Source organism: Sturnira hondurensis, unplaced genomic scaffold (assembly GCF_014824575.4).
Source record: "Sturnira hondurensis isolate 20B ecotype Veracruz unplaced genomic scaffold, ASM1482457v3 Scaffold0021490, whole genome shotgun sequence".
Lineage (NCBI taxonomy): Eukaryota > Metazoa > Chordata > Mammalia > Chiroptera > Phyllostomidae > Sturnira > Sturnira hondurensis.
This window is the reverse complement of record NW_028094121.1, coordinates 1,433,042-1,455,892: the sequence shown is the minus strand read 5'-3', so window position 1 is coordinate 1,455,892 and position 22,851 is coordinate 1,433,042. Positions and strand designations below refer to the sequence as shown.

Below are 22,851 nucleotides of genomic sequence, written 5' to 3'. Positions count from 1 at the left end.
TTTTTTTTTAATCCTTATTTGAGGATACATTTATTGATTTTTAGAGAGAGGAAGGTGGGGGAGCAGTGGAGAGGGGGAGAGAGAGAAAGATGGAGAGAGAAAAGTATTTATCAGTTGATTCTCCTACATGCCCTGACTGGGGATCAAACCCGCAACCTAGGTATGTGCCCTGACTGGGAATCAAACCTGTAACTTTTTAAATTTTGGGTGTATACAGGATGATGCTGCAACCAACTGAGCCACCCTGTTCTTACCAGTAAACCTTGCCTTCTTCACTGATAAAGTCTCAGAATTCTGTTAACACTGGCTAAGGGAAGTGTACCATATTTTGCTGTGTATAATGCACTCCTGTGTATAATGTGCACCCATGTTTTTGTGCACATTATACATAGGAGTGCATTATACACAGCAAAATAGTCCCATTATACATGGGACTATTGTACCCATTATTATACCCATGGTACGTAGTCATTATACCCATGTATAATGCCTATCCTTATTTTTCCCTCAAAAATTTGGGCAAAAATGTGTGCATTATACATGGCAAAATATGGTACATGGTGAAATGGAAAGGGCATTTGAGTTGAAGTCAGGCTAATTTGGATTTGAAATTGAGGCCTATCACTTATAAATTATATGATTTTGGCAGATAGTTTTGAGTCTCAGTTTCTTTATGTATAAAATGGAGCTAATAACACCTGTATGCAGGTGGGTGAAAAAACTGTGTTTGCATGTTACAATGGGTGACTGACAGATAATCAAAAAAGGTTATTCCCTTTCTTAATTATCATATGTTACACAGAGTTGGTATGCTTTAAATACATTCTGGAATAAGACAGGATATGTATAAATAAAGAAGGAGATGCTGGTTGTATAGTGGTTAAATTCTAAAACAATTTCGTGTGCCTTTAGTTTTTCCAGGTACTTAATACGTGCCTGATATACAGCAGTCACTCAAATGTTTGATGATCCTTTTATTAGATTTCTTTTTTAAGTATATTTTTTATTTTTTTAAGATTTCATTTATTTATCTTTAGAAGGGAAGGGAAAGAGAGAGGGAGAGAAATATCAATGTATGGTTGCCTCTTGTGCCTCCCTTGATGGGAACTGGCCTGCAATCCAGGCATGTACCCTGACTGGGAATGGAACCGAGATCCTTTGGTTCACAGGCCTGCGCTCAATCCACTGAGCTACACCAGTCAGGGCCTTTTATTAGATTTCTTGAACCAAGAGTCAAATGAATCAAATTCCAGTTTTCATGACTCTGGAAATTTCCCTTCTTTAAGCATCAGTTTCTTCACTGAATAACTGACCTAATAGTCATAGAATCTGAGAGCTATAAATCTTAAGTGATCACTGGCTGCAACTGCCTCTTGCCTAAATCAGAGCCAGTGAGTGGCAGACAGAGATGTGAACTGGGACTCAACCACTAAGCCAAAATTCTTTCCACATATCATGTCACTTACAAGGTCTCTTTCACCTTCTTACCTATGAAATATTGGAGACCGAATTACTGATTATTAGAATATCATCCAATTCTGAAAATACAGTAGCAACAGCCTAAGTTCTATTTTTAGTAAAACCAGAATATACAGAATAAACAAGATTGTCAATATTAACCCTAGTTACATTTTTGAGAAATGATAATATAGACAGCAAAGGGTTAAAATTCTTTCAACTGTGTTGATATATCAAATGTTTAAAAATAGAGAGGCTCTATTTTGTAGCTTCCCTGACTCCATTTCTCCATAATTAAATGGAATTATAATTACTAGCCCACAGAACTGGTAGATTGAATTACTACTATTCTCAGATATCCACTTATCTTGGTATCCCTTACTGTACTTCAGAGCACAATGATTTGTTGTTGTTATCCAATGGTCTCTTTGTAGTATTCTTACTTTATCTGCCTAGGAACTTTCACACGGCTGACTGTTCCTTTCTTTTTGAAACTTAACTGTTGTTCCCTTGACATTCAAAACACCATTTCTTCCTAACTTTTGCTTATAATACAGTGATTCAGAGCATAGCTTACTGGCCAAGAGCATAAACTTTGGATCTGGAATGCCAGAGTTGAAATCCTGGTTCTACCACTTGCTAATAACTCTGTCACCTTGGACAGATTACTTAACTCTGGGAAGATTATGTACATTTTTATGTTTATAAATATGCATAGTAAACGCTTTACAGACATTTGCTGTTATTTTTGTTCTCCTTCTTAGTCTCTTCCTCAACTGTACTTCTCTGACCTCCACACACTCCACCTAGGAGATGCCATCCATTCAATATGAGTCTTTTCTTCTATCTGAAAGGCCTTCTTTCTTCTATCTGGTGAATTCCTTCTCAACCTTTAAGATACAGTTAAATGTCTGTCTGTCTGTCTCTCTCTCTCTTCCCTCTGTCTCTCTCTGGAGTCTTTCCAAAGATCACCTTCCTCCTTCTACCCTGGCAGTTAGCTGTTCCTGCCCTTGTGTTCCCATAGTACTTTGAATATATTTCAATGACAGCACTTGTTATACTAGATTTAATGAGACTGAGCCACTTGAAATTGCCTATATTAGACCATTTTAGACCCATAAAAACAACTATTTTACATGATTCGGTCTAATAATGCCTCTTCATATTTTTGCTACCCCCTCCCTCCCAGCCATTATACTTTCTACAAGGACTATATGTCCTTATTCTTTAAAAATACATACATAATACAATATTCTAGATACATAAAAAGGTATAAAGCATGGACACACATTTATCCACAAACTAGCTGAAAAATATTTATCAATACAGTTTAAGCCTCCTGTGTGCTCTACCTGGCAGTATTACCAGTCTACCACCTGCCCTTCAGAGATACCCACTGTCCTTAATGTATTGGGTTGGCCCAAAATCCATATAGTTTTTCCATAAAATAAAAGACACATTTTTAAATTTTCACCAGTAACTTTATTGATTTGAATATTTTGAGTATGTTGGCCTTCTCCCACATAATATGAATTGTTCTCAATTAGTGTGTCGATATGATGGCTATCAACTTCAACTAGCCTACTTGACTGTGGAGCATCATGCTAGAAATCCCCAGCACGAAACTTCGCGAACCACTTTTGAAACGTTCTATCAGTCACAGCACTTTCTCCATACACTGCACAAAGCTTTTGTGTTTCAGTTGCGTTTTTACCTTTCTTGAAATAATAAAGCATAATATGCCGAAAATGTTGTGCATTTTCTTCAGTCTTCAATATTAAAATGGCTATATAAAAATTCACCAATTTTGATGTTTTTTTAATACACACTGGTCTGACAGCTGTCACAATACAATCTAACAAAATTATCTTGAATGAAGTTGAAGACAACTAAAAGTGCTAGTACAGCCATCTTATGGAAAAAAACAAATGAACTTTTTGGCCAACCCAATGTCATTACCATGCATTTCTTTGAATATTTATTATGTAAGCACATTTCACTAAATAGTAATGAATGCTAAGCTTTATATAAATGTGTTCTCCCATTTGCTTCACTCACTCAACCTTTTATTTGTAACAGGTGATAAATATAGATCTAGTTCATTCACTATATAGATCTAGTTACTATATACATCTAGTTCATTTATTTTCATTAGTGTATACAGTTCCACTGGTAAACATACCACAATATTTTCATTATTTTATTGACAGACATTTGGACTAGTTTGAATTTTATGCTATAATAATGTATGAATATTTTTGTATGCCTCTTTACACATACATTGGAGAGTTTCTAAAGAGTATTTATCTAGGAGTGAAGTAACTGGATTGTAGGTTACATGCATTTTAGTTTTAATAGATATTGCCAAATTATTCTTTATTGTAGTTTTGCGACTTCTATTACCATCAATAGTGTCCAAAAGTTCTCTTAAGTTCACATTCCCACCATATTCGGTATTATCAGACTTAGTTTTTTCCAGTCTAACAGGTATGAAATGATATCTCATTAGAGCTTTAATTTGCCTGTCACTAATTACTAAAGAATAGTTAAATGTTTAAGCTGTCTCTTTTATGCCTTGTCATTTTTCTATTTATTAGTCTTTTTCTAATCTATTTGTAGGAATCTTTTGTTATAGATAGTAATATTTGGCTGTTATGTTTATCACTAAAACATTCTTTAAATCGGCGGCTTGTCCTTGAATTGAAAAATTTATGGCATTCATCTTTGCCACTATAAATAGCAGAGTTAGTAAACATTAATAAATATTTGTTGAATGAATGAGTTTAAAACTGAAGACAAGTAAATTAGATGTTTTTAAGATCCTATATTCCCTTATTTTGGAATTGTGACCCTCTATACCATTAGGTTTTATAAACTTTTATACTCCCAAATTCATTTATTTTTAAAGAAACAAATTTAATCAGTTTGGGGACTTTCTAGCAGTCCCTTGAGGTAACTGGAGATAAGACAAAGCACCAAGCCCTGACTGGAATGGCTCATTGAGCACCCCACTAAATGAAAGGTCACCGGTTCAATTCCTAGTCAGGACCCATGCCTGGGCTGTAGGTTCTATCCCCAGACAAATGTGGCACATGCGAGAAGCAACTGATCAATGTTTCTCTCTCAAATTGATGTTTCTGTCTCTCTTTTTCCCCTTCCTCCCCATCCCTTAAAAAAAAAAAAAAAAGAACACCGGACACTCGACTAGAAATCTAACATTCCAAATATCTCCAAAAACAAGTATGCTGGCTCTCATGTTTTCTATTCTATTTTACAAGACACAATGACTAAAATGGACTTTATTCATGTTTGAATGCCCCAGAGAAAACTGTATGTAAGTATGAAAGTAAAATAATCATAACAAATAAGAAAGCACTTAGAGACATGACTATAATACACCAATGAGCAATAAACAGAGTGATTAAAATGAATATACAGTATGTACACCCTTTAATTTTAAAAGCTAACATTTGCAACATTTATAAATAAATACAGAAGGAAAAAAGAATGTAGCAGCCTTTATATGCTTCAAAATTTAAGGAAATACTTAAATTTCCTTAAGTATTTCCAGCAGGGGGTTCCAACAGTTCAGAGCCTTAAAAGATGGGTCATAGGAGGCAATGAATCATTCTGGACAAAGCACAAAACCTGCAGTAAGAAGAGCTGGTTTTGAGTTGTTCTGACATTTACTAGCTGTCTGAAATTGAGTGCATCGTTTAATTCACATACAACTCGGTTTGTTATCAGTAAATAGTGCTGATTATCATCTGGCATCCTACCTAACAGGATTATTACATGTTTCAATTTGTATAGAGAACGTGTATAACATTCTTCAATGATATGCAACTGTAACCATCTATCCTTCCTCATCTTCCTTCTTCCCCAATGCCACTTATACCACCCCTGAAACTCTTAGGCAGAACTGGATACAAACTCCTCTGGGATAGATATGTACTTGTCTGCTCAGGCCATCATGAGAAATGCCACTGAGTGGGTGGCTTACTTAGCAATAGAAATTTATTTATTTTTTTCTCAGTTTTAGAGGCTAGAAGTCTAAGATCAAAGTGTCAGCAGGGTTGATTGCTTCTGCAGTCTCTCTCCTGGCTTACACAGATGGCTATCTTCTCCATCTTCACATGGTCTTTCCTTTGTGTCTTAACCTCTTATGTAGGATTCTCCCACTATATGAAATTAGTTTCTACAAAACCTTTCTAAGCCAAAAGGTGTAAAGTCAAAAAGTAATCACCTCAGGACACATCTTGCTAACAGACATATAAAACAAATCAAGATAAAGCACAGATGCTCACAGACACAGATCAAAGCTACAGTGGCTTGATGCTGAGATGCTGAGTTTAAGTAAGTTCCTGAGGAAGGAGCTTGGTTGTGCCACTCTCAATGCTCCGCGTCCAAGCTGCCTCTGTATTGGCTCACTGCAAAACAAGCGCTGAACACCATTTTCACTTTCAATCATTTTTTGGTAAAAGCAAAATTCCTCTTCATATTTCTTTCAGTTAGGTACTGCTAATGTAGGTCTTCCATAAAAGTGAAGTGGCTTAAAACAAACTTTTGAAAATCAGAGTAAGCCTGTAATACGACATCATTCATGTTGGATTAGGCCCACCCATTTGACCTCATTTTACCTTAATTCTTTAAAGGCTTTACCTCCAAATAGTCACATTATGAAGCACTGGGGGGTAGGATTTCAACATATGATTTTGTTCAATATACCAACAGTGTAACACATAGTATACACTCAACAGAATGAGCCAAAGAACTGCTGGTAACTGCATCTACGAAACTTTCTGCCAAGAAATGATGATCAATTATAATCGATCTATCCTATGAAAACTTTTACTTTAATGAAGTTTGTTATATTTTAAGGATTTAAGAGAAATGACAAATTTTTATTTTTACCTTTCCAAAAGCAATTGTTTCCAAATGCTCATCCTCCCCATTTCAGCCCCTATTCCTGAATTATGTATGTTCAATTTCCTTCAGCAATGAATGTGGCGACTTTATATGACCACTCCAGAAGTTAGTGACTTCTCCTACTACCTCTGAATCGTTGGACTATTTATATAGTTATATAGCATTTAACCTTATATTGCTATGCAAGAGTTAGTTAAGTATGCATCATAAATGATGAGCTCCCTGAAAGGAATATATATAATTGATCTGAGTGATCAACAACATTTATTGAGTAAACATAAATTTCTCTAAACTATAAGGAAGAAAAAAATTTCTTAAATAAAGGAGGAGGATCAGGAAAAGTAGCAAGGAAGTTGAGTTCAGCTTGAGATCTACTGATTTTGAAATAATACCTTAACTGTAGATAGAAATTTGAGTTACGAGTACATAAATATTACTGGAAGCCAAGTGAGTGGGTGAGATTGCTAAAGGAATGTAGAGAAGTTAGCCTAGGACCAAAGATGAAAGAGAAAGGGAGCTCCCATCCAAACAGCACTGGAGATGAGGTGGCCAAGGAGGACCCAATACACTGAGGTGCACCTAGGCCAAAGGAAAAACTGTTCTGAGGAAGTGGAAATAATAATGAGTGTGAAATGCTGTTGTTAGGGCCCCTGCCTGGTGTTAGCAGTAAGACTGGTGACCCTGATCAGAGCAGTTTCAGGGACTCTGCCACTACTGTGTGATTTGGACAAGTTTGTAAAACTGTAAATCTCAGTTTCCTTTGTTTGGAAAGGAAAGAAGGAAGGAAGGAAGGGAGAGAGGGAGGAAGGAAGGAAAAGGCGATTATCGCCACATGAGTGTTTTACAAATACATAGCAATAATAATAAAAGTAACATATACATGTAACATATATAGCATTCCTACAATGTGCTGGACACCGTGCAGATTACATCACTTTAAAAAAAATCACTAATGCCCTGGCTGGTGTAGCTCAGTGGATTGAGCACGGGCCTGCGAACCAGACGATCGCAGTTCGATTCCCAGTCAGGGCACACGACTGGGTTGCAGGCCAGTTTCCGACAGGGGCCAGTTCCCTGCAGGGAATGCACGAGAAGCAACCATACATTGATGTTTCCTTCCTCTCTTCTTCCCTTCCCCTCTAAAGATAAATAAATAAAATATTTAAAAAAAAATCACTAAAGCCCTGGCTGGTGTGGCTCAGTGGACTGAGTGCCAGCCTGCGAACCACAGGGTCACCGGTTTGATTCCCAGTTAGGGCACATGCCTGGGCCACGGGCCAGGTCACCAGTTGGGGGCATGTGAGAGGCAACCACACATTGATGTTTCTCTCCCTCTCTTTTTCCCTCCTTTCCCCTCTCTCTAAAAATAAATAAATAAAATATTTTTAAAAATCACTCAAATCTTAAGGTGCTATAGTACCTAATACATACTATCATCATCTGTCTTTGGATGAGGAAACTGAAGTTTATCATTATTAAGTGATGAAGATTAAAACGAGAATGCAAGAAGTGAGAATGAAAAAGTTCATATATGAAATGTATATAACTCAAGAAGTTTAAGTAAAGTGTAGGCAGGGGACTAAGTGGTACTGGAGGGAAAGATGGGCTTAAGATTTTATTTATAAGTTTTATTTCAAGATGAGATAAATTTTGAAGTTCTAAGCAGATTTACATTAAAAAGAGAGAGAAAGAGAGAGCCAGAAGAGAGAGGTTGAAGGAAATGAAAAGACAGGGGTCAGAGATTTAACCTTGGGTAAGAGGTTAAATCTTACCCAAGATTTCTTCTTCCAAAGCCAGAAAATACAGGCATAGTTTAAGGAACAGGTTTGACATAAGACCTCACAGAGAAGACGGCAAAGAAATGATTAGGTTTTAAAGGTCTAATGTATAATTTTTTTTAATTTGTACAATTTTGTGATTTTATTTTTTTAGCAGGGCACAGTAGAGCTAATCTAGACAAGAAGAGAGAAGTTATTTGAGATTTTACCCAGAGACGGAAGGACAACGGAGCAAACTAATGGCAGATAATGACAAAAGAATGAATGAAATACGTGGCAGACTAAGAATATTAAGCTGGACAGGGAAGGAAGTAAAGATAGGACTGAATGAGGTCAAAGAACAGATCTAGTAAGGAGAAAGGCCAGGTAGGAGAAATTCTGAACAAAGCTGCAAGTCTTCATTTAAAAGTTCAGAGGTTGGCCACTTCTGGGTGATAACAAGGCCCATGGTGTCTGATTAGCTAAAAAGAGTAAGAAAGAAAGAAAAAAAAGTTGAGTTGAAGAGGCCAATGTGTTGGAGAAACAACGGTCCATATGTATATTGAAGATACTTAGAATGAGGACAGAAATTGAGTTGTAAGGGAAGAATGTGTGTGCTAGGTCCTAAATGAGAGAAGATCTATATATAAGAAGACAAAATGGCTGGTGTAGCTCAGTGGATTGAGCGCGGGCCTGCGAATCAAAGGATTGCGGTTCGATTCCCAGTCAGGGCACATGCCTGGGTTGCAGGCCAGTTCCCAGTGGGGGACACATGAGAGGCAACCATACATTGATATTCCTCTCCCTCTCTTCTTCCCTTCCGCTCTAAAGATAAATGAATAAAATCTATTAAAAAAAAAGAAGAAGAAGACAAAATGGTATAGCCCTTGTGCCAGAGAGCACAGGGGTTTTAAAAAGATGCAGAGATAACAGTCTATTAATAGTGGTACATGAGAAACTACAGTCATCCTCTCACTCTCCTTTCGAGTATCAGTGGTGTGAGAGAATGGGCCTCACCCAAGTGATATTGCTTTCCAATCACTCAGCAGAGAACCTAGCTTCCGTTTAAGGCCAGAACACACACACACATGCAATCCAGCAAAATGGTTAAGAATGTAGAAAACTGGAGTTTCTGAGAACTGGAAAGGTTTGAGAGGGAGCAAATAGCAGGGTTGGGAGAGAGGGACAGGGAAAGGAAGCCAAGTCAGCATAGGACTAATAGTATAGAAGAAGAGAGATGATTGGGAGGAATGGGACAAAGATAACAGATGATAAGATTTTCTGGGTTTATTTGGCCATAAGGTTATCAAAATAATTAGTTCTAGCAATTTCCTGGTCACCAGGGAGTTAGCACTAAGGCCTTGTCAATGGTTTGGTTAAATTTTCTCATTTACAGATTTGGGGGTGGGGTCAACATTTGAGAACCTAGCATGTAACTGACCTTATATAAAGTGCTTTACACATACTATCTTAGCTAAACCTTATACCTATATCTTCCCTCATTTTATATATGAGGCAACTAAGGATCAGGGAAGCAAAGTGACCAGCTTTGGGTTCTTTAATTAATATTAGTGACGTTGAGGAGTCCAGGCTTCTTTTCAAATCTAAATTAGTATGATAGTATAAAAAAGAATGTGAAATCAGAGCATCTTTAGTCACTTTCTACCAGTGAAATCTTGTATGTTTCTTCTTTTTTTAAATCCTCACCAAAAGACACTTTTTAATTGCTTTTAGAGAGAGAAGAAGGAGGGAGAGAGAAGGAGGGAGAGAGAGAGGAAGGGGGGGGAGAGAGAGAGAAACATTGATATGAGAAACATCATTCAGTTGCCTCTTGTAGGCTTCCTGACCAAGGATGGAACCTTTTTGTACCCTGATCAGAAATTGAACCTGCAACGTTTTGGTGCATGGGACAGGAATGACACTCCCACCAACTGAGCTACACTGGCCAGAGCATTCTGTATGTTTCTCAACTCCAGTAAGTCTGTCTAACAAGCAAAGTTAATGCAAAGACTAAACTACAACTACAAAACAAATCTTAGCGTTTATTTTTTTAAACATAAAATTGGCTTACATAGGAACTTATTTCCAAATGTGAAATCTCTTACTTGGTTTGCTTCAAACACAAATCCAAAGTTTCTGAGTTAATGCTTATTAATTTTACAGATAGGAAACTAAGATTGTGAGAGAGGATATATGATCTACACCTCCCTAGTGTATCTGGAATCAAGTCCAAACTCCATAGTTTCAGGTCTTTAATATGATCTCCCTAGCCCCATTTCTCACTAATGACTTAACAAATACAATACTTAAACCTGTGGCAACCACCATTTTTTAACAAACGTACCTTATACTTTCCCTACCTTGTATCTCAACCTAAATTATTTAATCTACTGAAATGGTGTTCTTCAAGGCCCAGATGAAATTCATCTTGAGTGTGATGTCTAATTCATCTTGAGTGTGTTGTTTCCAAATGTTGAGAATCACAGCTCCCTCCTCTGAATTCCTATATCACTTTGCTCCAACCTCCCGTAGAGTACTTACTGCCTTATAATTTAGGTTAAGCGTGAAAACACTTCATTTCTGCCAGTAGAGGTGAAGTCATTTAAAGGTAGTTGGGAGAGAACTAACATTTACTTTGCATCTATGAAGCACCAATTGCTCTTCATATACATATGTATATATGTCTGTATACACACATTATTTTATATAATCTTTGTGATACCCTATGAAGTAGAAATTAATTTTTTATAGCTAGGGACACTGAAAGTCACAGAGGTTAAACAATCTGCTTACAGTCCTAAGGCGAGTAAGTGACACAGTCTAGATAGATCTGATTGTTTCCTATCCACCCACTAATCTCAGGAATAAAACTCCATTGTCTTTGTCATAAAATATTATCAGGAGAGATTTGATATAGGATATTTGCCCTCCTACTTTCCAAGACTAAGAACAGACTCTTCAGAACAAACAGAATGATTAATATGAGTCCTGAATAAAGATGAAGAGATCAGTAGCCTGCTTCCAGGGAAGAAAAGTCAAAAGCCATTACTTTTCGCTCTCTTGTTTAAAAACTCCTCCTCCTTTGAGGTTTATGCCATCTGGCTATATCACTTTCCACCCTTCTCCTCATCTGTTATCCACCACCCTCCCGATTAATCCACTACATTCACTGCACCTGGGTCACAATATTCTCCCCCCCCGCCCACATTCTAGCATCCTAAATCACTTCACCATCCACAGAGAAGATTCATTCAATAAAACAGCCTCACAGTTCCTGTCATACTCAGCTTCATGAACCTTCACCTCTACTGTACTTCAGCTACGCACACAGACAGACCTACAAACAGCTCCACATCAGACAATTTAACTCCCGTATTCCACTTTCTGACCACAACTTCCTTTTTAACTTACTTGCACCACATTTGCTCATTGACCTAACTCAAAAAATCACACAATATCCAATTCTAAAACTGAACTCACCAGCCAGTGTTTCCTGTCTCAGTTACTATCACCACTATCCCTTTAGTCACCCAAACCAAAAATCTGATCATGCCAGACTCTTCACTGTCTCACTGGCATATCCAATCAATCATAACGCCTTCATTTCTTTCTCATCCCTTTGATCACAATTAAACATGTTATTCAGCCATGTCAGATAAAAACCTTTCAGTGATTTGAAAGAGTCTGCAAGGGGAAGCTAATTTTAGGGGTCCCAAACTGCTTGTGATTCTCCATGCAAGCTATTCTTTTTCTTGCATTGATGACTTTCCTCACGCTGATTTCCATGTTTGTGTGGTTGTGTCTCCTGAGTCCCCCACTGAAGACCTGGCTCACAACCTGGGCATGTGCCCTGACTGGGAATTGAACTGGCAACCCTTCGGTTTGCAGGCGGGCACTCAATCCACTGAGCCACACAAGCCAGGGCTGGTTTCTGTGTTTGAAGCACACTTTTTATTCATCTTTGTGTAACTTACTCCTACTTACCATTTAAGATTTGGGTCAGGTGTCATCTCTCCCCAAAGCTTTCCCTAAAGTCCTAGGCTAGTCTAAGCATCCTAACCTTGGAACACTGTATGCATAGCTCTTATCTCTTATTCTGAGATGTCCTATTTTAGCATTCAGTTTATATGGCTGCACAAAGATTGAAAATGTATCTTACTCATCTTAGTATACCAGCTAAACACAGCGCATGGCATAGTGCCTGACACACAGTAGATACACAATGTAGAGTAAAGGTCAGATTATGCTGAACTTAAATTTTCAGTGAGATATTCACACCAGTTTTTTCTCAGTTTTTAGGATTTCCTACTACTAACTCCAAGTCCTTCAGAGGGAAGGGACCAGAGCTTTTCCTGGGTCTATACAGAATAGTGTTATATACATTTTTCATCCAACTTACATACCAGAAATCAAAACTTAATATGTATACTACAAACTTTAAAACCACTAAACAACTTTAAAAAAAATGAAGACATAAGAAAAAGGATAAAGAACCAATTCTGACTGCTTATCTATGTTACAAAAACAGCAGAACTTTACTTAGAATCAAAACAGGGTCCCAGATATAAGAACTTAGCATTTTGTCTGCAAGACCATCACCCATTATTCTGGCCTTAAAAAATTACTAACCACCCCAGCTGGTGTAGCTCAGTGGATTGAGCTCAGGCCTGTGAACCAAGGGGTCCCTGGTTGGATTCTCAGTTGGGACACACGTCAAGGTTGCAGGACAGGTCCCTGGTAGGGGGTACAGGAGAGGCAACCACACACTGATGTTTCTCCCTCCCCACCTCTAAATATAAATAAAGAAAATCTTAAAAAAAAAAAAACCAATTGTTAACCAACAGGATTGCTTAGGCAGGGATTTAGGACCTTGGTAAAAGACCTTTTCTAAAAACTTAACCCCATATACCAAGGCTAAGTGGTGAAAAGGCCGGTAAAAAATAATGCTGGTGACTAACAAAAATACTCTTTTTCATAGTACTTTTGGGCCTTCTTCTGGAAGTTAGAAATAGAGCACAGACTTCAATATAATAAAGCATTTCCCTTGCCAACTAAATATTAAATTGCAGTTTGGCACCAAACTGGGTCTCAATCCTTTTTCAGAGTAAAAATAATAAACACTTTTATTTGCATGGTGCATTGCAACACTCTGATATACATTAGCTCATTTGATAAAGTGTTTATGGACATTTATAAAATGAGGGAAAACCCCCAAGTTTGAACAAACAGTACTAGACCTTTTTTTAAAAAAAGATCAAAACAGCACAGAAATGAGGAAGGGCCTAGAGTACTTTTAATTTAAGCAGGTTAACCCTGGGGCCAAGGAGCTTCTTGGAGAAACTTACTAGTTTCTTACATCAAGAAGCTCTCCTTTAAAGGGGATATTGGCAAACTAGAGCTCATTCAGAGGAGGGATCAGAGACCACAACATACAATAATCAAGTGAAAGAACTGCAATTAGTAAAAAGACAAGACTCCAAGGATATCATTGTTATTTTCAGGTCTCTTAAAAGAGAGTCTACTAGGAAGGAAAAAGAACTAGGAAGAATAGGAAGCAGCTCTTTTTTTCAACAACAAAAACAGCAGTATATAGATTTCTCAAAACCAGGTGTCCGGGAACAGACTGGGTTTCCTTGGGAAAAGGTCAGTTTCCCNGCAGGTTAACCCTGGGGCCAAGGAGCTTCTTGGAGAAACTTACTAGTTTCTTACATCAAGAAGCTCTCCTTTAAAGGGGATATTGGCAAACTAGAGCTCATTCAGAGGAGGGATCAGAGACCACAACATACAATAATCAAGTGAAAGAACTGGAATTAGTAAAAAGACAAGACTCCAAGGATATCATTGTTATTTTAAGGTCTCTTAAAAGAGAGTCTACTAGGAAGGAAAAAGAACTAGGAAGAATAGGAAGCAGCTCTTTTTTTCAACAACAAAAACAGCAGTATATATATTTCTCAAAACCAGGTGTCCGGGAACAGACTGGGTTTCCTTGGGAAAAGGTCAGTTTCCCACCACTGGAGGTGTTCAAACAGGTTGGTCAAATTATCAGGGTAGAATTTGAGATTTTCAAAGCTACTTTGTAATGGGATAGGAGAAACGGACCCTGAATGGCTTTTAAATCCCCTTCCAGTCTGGAGAGGTTCTGGGATTAAGCCATCTCCCGGAAACCCTTTTTCATTCCTCCCGGGCTGGCCCAGCGCTCTGCCCACGCGTCCGGCCCTCCTGGCAGCTGTGCACCTGGGTGCCCGGCGCCCGTGCCCCCGCCCTCGCCCCACGGTCTGAGGTCTGAAACCTGCGCTCCCCGCCGGTCCCCTGCGGCACACGTGAGTGTCCCGGCGCAGCCCCGGCCGCTAGGAGCCAGTCCGGAGGACGGCTGCTGACAGCCCACGGGGACCAGGACCCACGGACGTCTCTCAGCTCTTGAGTCCGCGCAGGCCAACAGACCCGCACTCGGACTGACAAGCCCTCTGGCTCTCCGCCCTCGGCTCAAAGCCAGCCTCCCCCGCCGACCCCAGCCCCGCCGGCCAGGACGCAACGGCTCCTGCACCCACCAACCCCGAGACGCCGAGCCTCCAAAGGTCCCCCCGTCCTTGGGTTCCCCGTGCCGAGGCCCTTGGGGTGCCCCGACCGCGTCAGGCCGCCGGCCGGACACTGAGCCGCGCCGGCCCGGCCGCGGAGGCAGAACTGGCCGCCGGGACTCCCGGCGGAGCTGACAAGGTGGGGAAGGGCCGCGGCCGCGCCTGCACCACAGACAGGCCGAGCGACCCCTACAGAGACAGCAGGGTCCGGGGTGGGGGGGCGGGAGCGCGAGCTGGCAGGTCCCGCCAGCGCCGCCGCCTCTCCCAGAGCGGCCCCCGGTCACGCAGGCCCCTCTGGGAGAAGTCTGTCCAGGCTGGTGGAGGCAGCTGCTGAGGCGCTTACCTGCGGACGCGAAGCAGCGCGGGGCGGCTCACTCCCTCCCCGCCGCCATGTTTCCCCTGCGTCGGGAGCAGGAGAGGACGCCAGAAGGGGGCGGACGGGGACGGCTCGGGACGGCGGCAGCAGCGGGGCGAGCGGCGGGGGGCTCTATCCAGGCGGTTGCGACTGGGGCTGAGGCGTGGGAGGGGCGAGGGGGGAGGTGCCCCGGTGGGCGGGCCCGCAGCTCCCCGGCCCCGCCCCTGCCCCAACGCCGCGCTGTGGCGCGCGCCTCGGCCGTTAGGCCCGCGCGCGGGGGCGGTGGGGGGCGGAGCGGTGTGGTGGGGGCGCCGCCAGTGTCTGAGCCTCGCTGTCTGTGGCCACCTCCCGTTTTCTGCTCGTGGGGCCCGGTTCCGTCCCCTGGCCGGCTGTCCGAGCGGCGTCTCAAGGATGGGTAAACCCAGCCCTGAAGAGAGCTCAGGGCATTGAGTTCGAATCCCGCCGTGGCGTGTCACTCGCCCCAAGGCCACGCATAGGCCCTTGAGGGAGAAGGCGAACCCAAGAGCAGTCAGGTCTCGGCCACGCAGGGCGGCTAACGTGGGGCGCCGCCTCGGGCAAAGAGCAGGTGCTCTACTGTCACATGCTCGTGACCAGTTGTGTGATGGATGAGCTTGGGTGCGAAACCTCGCACCTCTACCCCAGGGCCCTCATCTTAAGTGCGATAGCACTTACTTCAGAAGGATGGTGCGAGGAAATAGTAAGTTAATGTTTGTAAAGCCCACAGAACAGTGCGGGGATCTAGTAAATAAATATCTAGTAGGTATAAGCTTGCATAGTCCTTCACTGGTTCACACGTTAAGCAAGTTCATCCTTTTGGTGCCCCTTAGCATTCTTTGCTACACTCCTCTGGTTAACTGCCACTTCCACACCGGATTAGCCCTATTTTAGAAGAAGGGGGCTCAGAGAGGCCTTCAGTGACACTGAAGCTCTGAGAGGCAAAGCTACTTTTCCAAGGTCACCAAGCCAGTATGACAAGGTGGAGGCTCATCTCCAGTGTCACTGACTTCATGCCTGTGCCCTTCCCACCGGGAGTGGTCACCTCTGGTAGAGTGGATGGAAGGAGGGAATCCACAGGCAGACGCATTCCGTTTAGCTCTTGAGGGTCTGCAAGTGTGCAGGAGTAACTGGAGACTACCTGCCTGCTAAACATGGCTGGAAGAGGGGCAAAAGCCAACACGGCCCACGTGTGGCCCTCATGGGTTGGAAGGCTAGACGCCCCACTGGCTTTTGGCCCCCAGTGAATTCTGGGAGAGGAGTTTGAAAGGAGCTTGGGAAAGGGAAAAGGCAGGTTCTCCCTGCCCTGGAGTGGGGGTAGCCTGAGGATTGGGTGCCAACAGTGATGCGTGTCCACCTGTGAGCATGGGAACCTGTGAGTGAGGCCTGGGTGCACAGACTGTGAAAGATGCCTGGAGCTGGACAGCAACTGGAGGCCACCTAAATCACCTATGTTATGATACTTTTGGGTGGGAGAAGAGGTTCTTGGTGCAACCTTGAACTGAGCTGGCAGAGGGTGACAGGGTGATTTCTCCTTGGGTGTCTTGGAATGGGCTTTGAGGGAGAAACTTGCTGTTATTTCCAAAGACTTGGTGATAATAATCAGCACTGTGAACAGATTTTTGTTCTTGTATTATTTTCAGTTCTTGAACCTATGTAGTTGTTGTAATGAGACCATTTTTGATGTCATACTCTGACTTTGGAGGCTGCCAAATTGAGGAGACAAAGAAATAGGGCCCAAATGAAAGAACAGATCAAAACTCCAGACAAAGAACTAAGCAACATGGAGATACCCAACGTATCAGATGCAGAGTTCAACATACTGATCAGGATGCTCAGAGAAATAATTGAGTATGGCCTCAAAATAAAGGAGGAGGTGAAGGTTATACAAAGTGAAGTAAAGAAAAATGTAAATGGAACCAACGGTAAAGAGAAGGAAGCCGGGATTCAAATGAATGATTGGGAACAAAAGGAAGAAATAAACGTTGACCCAGAACAGAAAGAAGAAACAAGAATTCAAAAAAAGAACAAGGAGAGGCTTAGGAATCTCTGAGACAACTTCAAACGTACCAAGATCCAAATCATAAGGATGCCAGGAAAAAAAGAGGAAGAGCAAGAAATTGAAAATTTATTTGAAAAACTAATGAAAGAAGAGGCCCCTGCTTGGCAAAGGAATCAGATGTAGAAGTCCAAAAAGCTCAGAGAGTCCCAAACAACTTGGACCCAAAGAGGGCCACACCAAGACACATCACAATTAAAAAGTCAAAGGTTAAAGATAAAGAGAATCTTAAAAGCACCAAGAGAAAAGGAGATGGTTAGCTACAAAGGAGTTCTCATAAGACTATCAGCTGATTTCTTAAAAGAAACCTTGCAGGCAAGAAGTTACTGGCAAGAGGTATTCAAAGTGATAAAAGGCAAGGACCTACATCCAAAATTACTCTATCCAGCAAAGCTATCATTTAGAATGAAAGGGCAGATAAACTGCTTCTCAGATAAGGTCAAGTTAAAGGAGTTCATCATCACCAAGCCCTTATTATATGAAATGTTAAAGAGACTTATCTAAGAAAAAGATCAGAACTATGAACAGTAAAATGACAACAAAGTCACAACTATCAACAGCTGAATCTAAAAACAAAAACAAAAAATATATAAGAAAACAACTAGAACAGGAACAGAATCATAGAAATGGAGATCACATAGAGGGTTATCAGTAGGGAGGGGGAAGAGGAAAATGGGGGTAAATGCACAGGGAATAAGCATAATCGGTAGGTACTAAATAGAAAGGGGGGTGTTAACAATAGTATAAGAAATAGAGAGGCCAGAGAACTTGTATATATAACCCATGGACATGAACTAAGGGGTGGGGGATTGCTGGAGGAAATGGAGGTACCAGGTGGAGGGGGGCCAAGTGGAAAAAATGGGACAACTTTAATAGCATAATCAATCAAATACACTTAATAAGAAATGCATTGCATAAAAATATAAGTATGATGCCACACACAACCTTTAAAAATAAGCAAAACAATACCAATTTTGTTTAGGGACACATGTACACATGTAGTAAAAGTATAAAGACATGCGTGGAAATGTAGCTCCTTCCATTTCTTTAAGAGAGAACCTTTCTCACATCAAATCCCACTCACTTTTTGAATCTCTTAAATATCCTCTTTTTCAATCAGTCAGAAAAAAAATTCTTTGAGCTTTTAAAACACTTATAAGTAGGTCAACCCAGACAAACTCCCTACTTAGGGGAAACTGTGCCATATAACACAAACTAATCATAGGAGTAAGGTTCCTAACCGTCACGCTCTTGGGGATTATACAGGGCATGTGCACAAATGGCTAGGAACCTTGGGGGCCATTTAAAAATTCTGCCTGCTATACCCAGTGAGGAATGTTCTTTGCTACATTTCTCTAAGAACTCCTATGGCACGTAACTCTCCATGGCATGTAACTCTCCATGGCACATGGGCTGTGAGCCACGTCTGCATACAACTGTAATAGCATAATCAGTTGTGTGTGGCATCATACTTATATTTTTTGTGCAATGCATTTCTTATTAAGTGTATTTGATTGATTATGCTATTACAGTTGTATGCAGACCTAATATGCAGTCCTAATATTGCCCTTATTAGGACTGGATACATTTTAAAACTCCTATGCTGGAAGCTTCTTGAGATCAAGAACTTTGTTTACAAGTGTAGCTTCTATGCTTCAGGCTTTGCATGAAGGAGATATTTCTACGAGTCTGCTGAAAAAATTAAAAAGTGTACACATTTTCTTTTGAAGCCCTGCTTCTTTTTTAGATCCAGCTCAAAACTTCTCTGACACTTCTCAGGAAGAATTAATTGCTCCTTCCTCTGTGCTATAAATGCCTCTGTATGAGATCTACCATACTGTAGTATCTTAAGTTAGACCGTAGTTTCCTTGAGGGTGGGTCTTCGCTTTGATTCTGCTTAGTGTCCCAGGGCACAGCACAGCACAGATTTCATTAATTGCTAATGTTTGAATTTTTAAAGAGGAGATGAAAGGGGTTTAAAAAGCAAGAGGCAGATGGAGGGTGGATTTGGGCTATGACTAGACCCTTGGAAAGGGTCACAGATCGAGGAAACCAAGAAGTACAGAGGCAATGGTGAGGGAAGAAAATGGGCAAATCAGTCAGGATGTAGTTTTTTAAAAGGAGGATGTAAAAAGAAGGGAAAACCCCCGGGCCTGCTGTTTTATATATTAGATTAAGGAATAAAACTTGCAGAACCCTCCATAAGGGACAGCAAAACACGAAGGAGTTACTATCCCCGGGCTGATAATCAAGGGAACAGTATTCTACTTTCAGCATGCTAGTTGGCAGACAGTGACCCCGAGGGAGAGTTGATGAAGGAAATGAAAAAGATGTCTTTTGGTGCTTAGAAAGGGGGGTGCCCGCGGGGGGTGTAGCACTGGAACACATAAGGGCCTTAAACTCCTTGATTTGGATGTTTTCCCCTTCACATCTTGTTATTGTTGGCCTTTCCTTGCTTCTTTTCTGTTTCGAGACTGCCTACGATCATTCAACATGCAGCTTGACCAGACTTCATCTGTATTCTGTTTGGAATCAGAAGAATGGTTGGAAATGTTCTAGTCTGATCAGGAACCTTGGCCTTCTTAGAAACAATTAGGAGGGTGGGATAACAGCTGACTGCTGGCACTAGAGGTGGGCTCATTACCACCAAAACACACATCTGAGTTGAGCAGGATGAAGCTGGATAACCAAAAGGTGACAGAATGACTCTGGTTCTCCTTAATTGATAGTCAAAGTGCAGGTTCTTTCAGACTGCCCTCTGACCACGTGGCTCACAGCCCATGTGTTTACTGGGGAGCCAGCTGTCTGGTTAGTTATTGAGCGCTTCCAGTGCAAGACCCTTGGGAGAGATAACAAAAATGGCATAGCACTTTTCCTCAAGGAGCTTACAATCTGAGGAGGAAAGGTATTGTAATACAAGGCAGAAAGTTGCATTGCAAGGGAAATGCAATCAAAATGTTGTGGTGTTTGGAAGAGATTCAGAAAGGGCTTCATAAAGAAAATGCTATTTTAGGTGGGCCTTGAATGGTAGGAAAGTTGGAGGTGGAGGAGGGATGGTGTGGGGCATTGCATGGAGAAGGCACGGTAAGATAGGGACAGCAAACTGAAGGGCACGTTTATGAAGTGGCAAGTCATTTTGTGAGGCTGGAGCCAGGGATCTATATGGGAGATACATGGGTCTTATTGAAGAGAGAATGAGGCTTAATTAGCTGTGGAGAGTCTCAACTGTCAGCTAGGAATCCTGAGAATGGGTAGGGTAGGGTGAGCAGAGGATTTGCAGGGGTGGAGAGGGCAGGTGAGGGGAGCAGAAGTATAGTTTTGGGTTGTCTTTGTTAGGCTCTTGCTGCTTCCTTTGCCTGAAATGCCTCTGCTCATCCTCTTCACCGTTTTTTGCATCCTGGGTCCCATCACAAATGCTCTCTCATCCAAGAAGCCTTGCTCCAACCCTCCAGCCAACTAGGAGCTCCCAACTCTGAGCTCCCTACAGCCCCCATTTGACCCTTTCCAGAGACTTTTAACACTTCTACCCTGCCAGACAGCTGTTTTGATCTCTATCATTTCTGCATCCTGTGCACATTGGTAAATGTTAGTAAGTGTTTTTGAGTCTAATAGAATTCACTTCCTCTTAAATACTCTGCCTGTAATTTTGGGAAGCCATGCTGCTCCATCAACCTGACTAGCATTTCTGTAAATGTGGTAGACAGACTATACATGAGAATGCCTTCCCACTCAGTTATGCCAGAGGCTGAGATTAGATGGAACCTTGGAACTCATCTAGTCTTCATTTTACTAGTGAGGCCCAGAGAGTTGCAGTAACTTGCTCAAGGTCACACAGTGAATTAACAATCTGAAATAATGTATGTGCAGGTTTTATCACAGTGCTTAACACACAACACACACTTAATAATCCTGTCTACCTCCCAGCCTCTGGGACTTAATTAAACACCAAACTGCTTATAATTCTTTCCACATTGTATAGAAACGTTATGCTGTGTCTTGTGTTTGAGATCTGCTATGAAACTTTTTCTTCTTTCTTTTGTCTTTTCTTTCTGCCTTCACCAGGATAACTCTTACTTATTAATTACGATTGCCCTCCCCAGGGAGCTTCCTCTGGTCCCTTCTCTTCCAACCTCACCCCAGGATGGGTTAAATGTTCCTTCTTTTGCTCTCCAAGTAGCTTGGGCACATTCTGTCATCGTTGCTCATATCATTTGCTTCTGTATCTGTCTTCCCCCTGATGGTAAGCTCCAGAAGATTGGAAGTCTCTCTGCATTCATTAAATGCCCAGCACCTCGCACTGTACCTAGAACATAATGGTCCTCAGTAGTACTTATGGAGTGAATGTGCACAGTGGGGCCCTCTTAAGCTCAGGTCAGGGATCAAAGAGGCAGCCTCCTTATTGTCTACTTGAATTCGCAGGGCCTTGCCTGGACTGGCTGCTCAAATTATGATGGTGTGAAAGTTCTGCAGAGGAGTGCTGAGCCTCAGACCTCATTGTTTATCTAAGACACTTCTACTCTTGTTCCTCTTGTAAAATACCAAATAAAAATAGTTCCAGGAAGCTATGTGGCTGAGAAATTCCAGGCTCTGTCTGAGTTTTGAGATGAAGGCTGTTATTGTTAGGAAGTTGGTCATTAACCCAAACCCGCCTTTTCTCTGTGCTGTGGCTCTACACCCTTTTAAAGGCACTGATTCTTCTTGTCCTCAGTTGCCCTTAAGCCTGTCACTAGCTCATAACCTGGAAAGAAATGACTTGACAGCAATGGACGTAAAAATTATTGGAAAGGTATTAGTTGACCACCCGCTCACTATATGCTCTGTACTTATAACTTTATGCTAACTTACATTCAAAGTGCCATACGGCTAGTAGCCTCACTCATAAGATGGGAGGAATAACACCTACCTTCCAAAATTATTGTCAGAGTGAAAGAAAATAAGATAGGCAGAGGTTCCTGGCACACGGTAGAGGTTAAACAAAGGTTACATCAACTCGGGAGTTGGAATCCTCTCTGTTCTGCTGCAGCCAGACTTTACCTGGGCCATTAAGTTTTGACTTAGGCATCATATTTTAAAAGAGGGATGTTTACAAATTATCATTTAGACACAAATGACCTAGATGATAATAATCTGGAAATCTGACTTTACAATAACCAGCTGAAGGATTTGGGGATCTTTTGTCTAGAGGAGAAATAACTAGGGTAGAATAGAACATATATTTATGCACAATAAATATGTAAAATATGTAATATATTATAAATTATATTTAATATGCGATGGAATGGCATAGGGCAGGCCTTAGAAGGGTCTCCAAATAAGTGAAGGGCTACCATCTGGAAAAGGATTAAGCCTCCATTCTATTTCATAAACATTTCTGAAACACTGTGAAGTGCCAGGCACTGGGAATGCAAAGGAAAGTAAAACACAATCCCTCTCCTTGAGGATTTGGACTACAAAGGACCATGACATGCAAAAGGGCTGATGCGGAGGTGTGTACAATGTACTGGGAGAAAGCAGAGGAGTGAATTCTGCGGACACTGGGGAAGGCTCCACCAGGGAGGTAATATTTAGGAGGACCTAGAAGGAAAAGCAGGATTTTTTTAGGCAGAGAAAGAGGAGGAGGGCACACATGCAGCAAGTCCAGCGTGTGCAGAGACAGAAGGGATCCTCGCGGAAAACCTAGGGTGTGCTAGAAGAGTGGAGGGA

At 41.5% G+C, this 22,851-nt stretch overlaps 1 protein-coding gene across 6 annotated transcripts in view; it reads right to left on the bottom strand.

Annotated features, from left to right (window-relative positions):
* SCMH1 (Scm polycomb group protein homolog 1) overlaps positions 1–15,247 on the bottom strand; it is a 137,205-nt gene extending 121,958 nt beyond the window's left edge. For 3 of the 6 annotated variants that reach the window (XM_037032480.1, XM_037032482.1, XM_037032481.1), the window contains exon 1: positions 15,063–15,242. The gene's annotated coding sequence lies outside the window, so the exon portion shown is untranslated. Of the gene's footprint in view, positions 1–15,062 lie in introns of all 6 variants that reach the window. The other 3 variants (XM_037032488.1, XM_037032489.1, XM_037032486.1) reach the window with 2 other exon arrangements.
* Between the last annotated feature and the right edge of the window lie 7,604 nt (positions 15,248–22,851).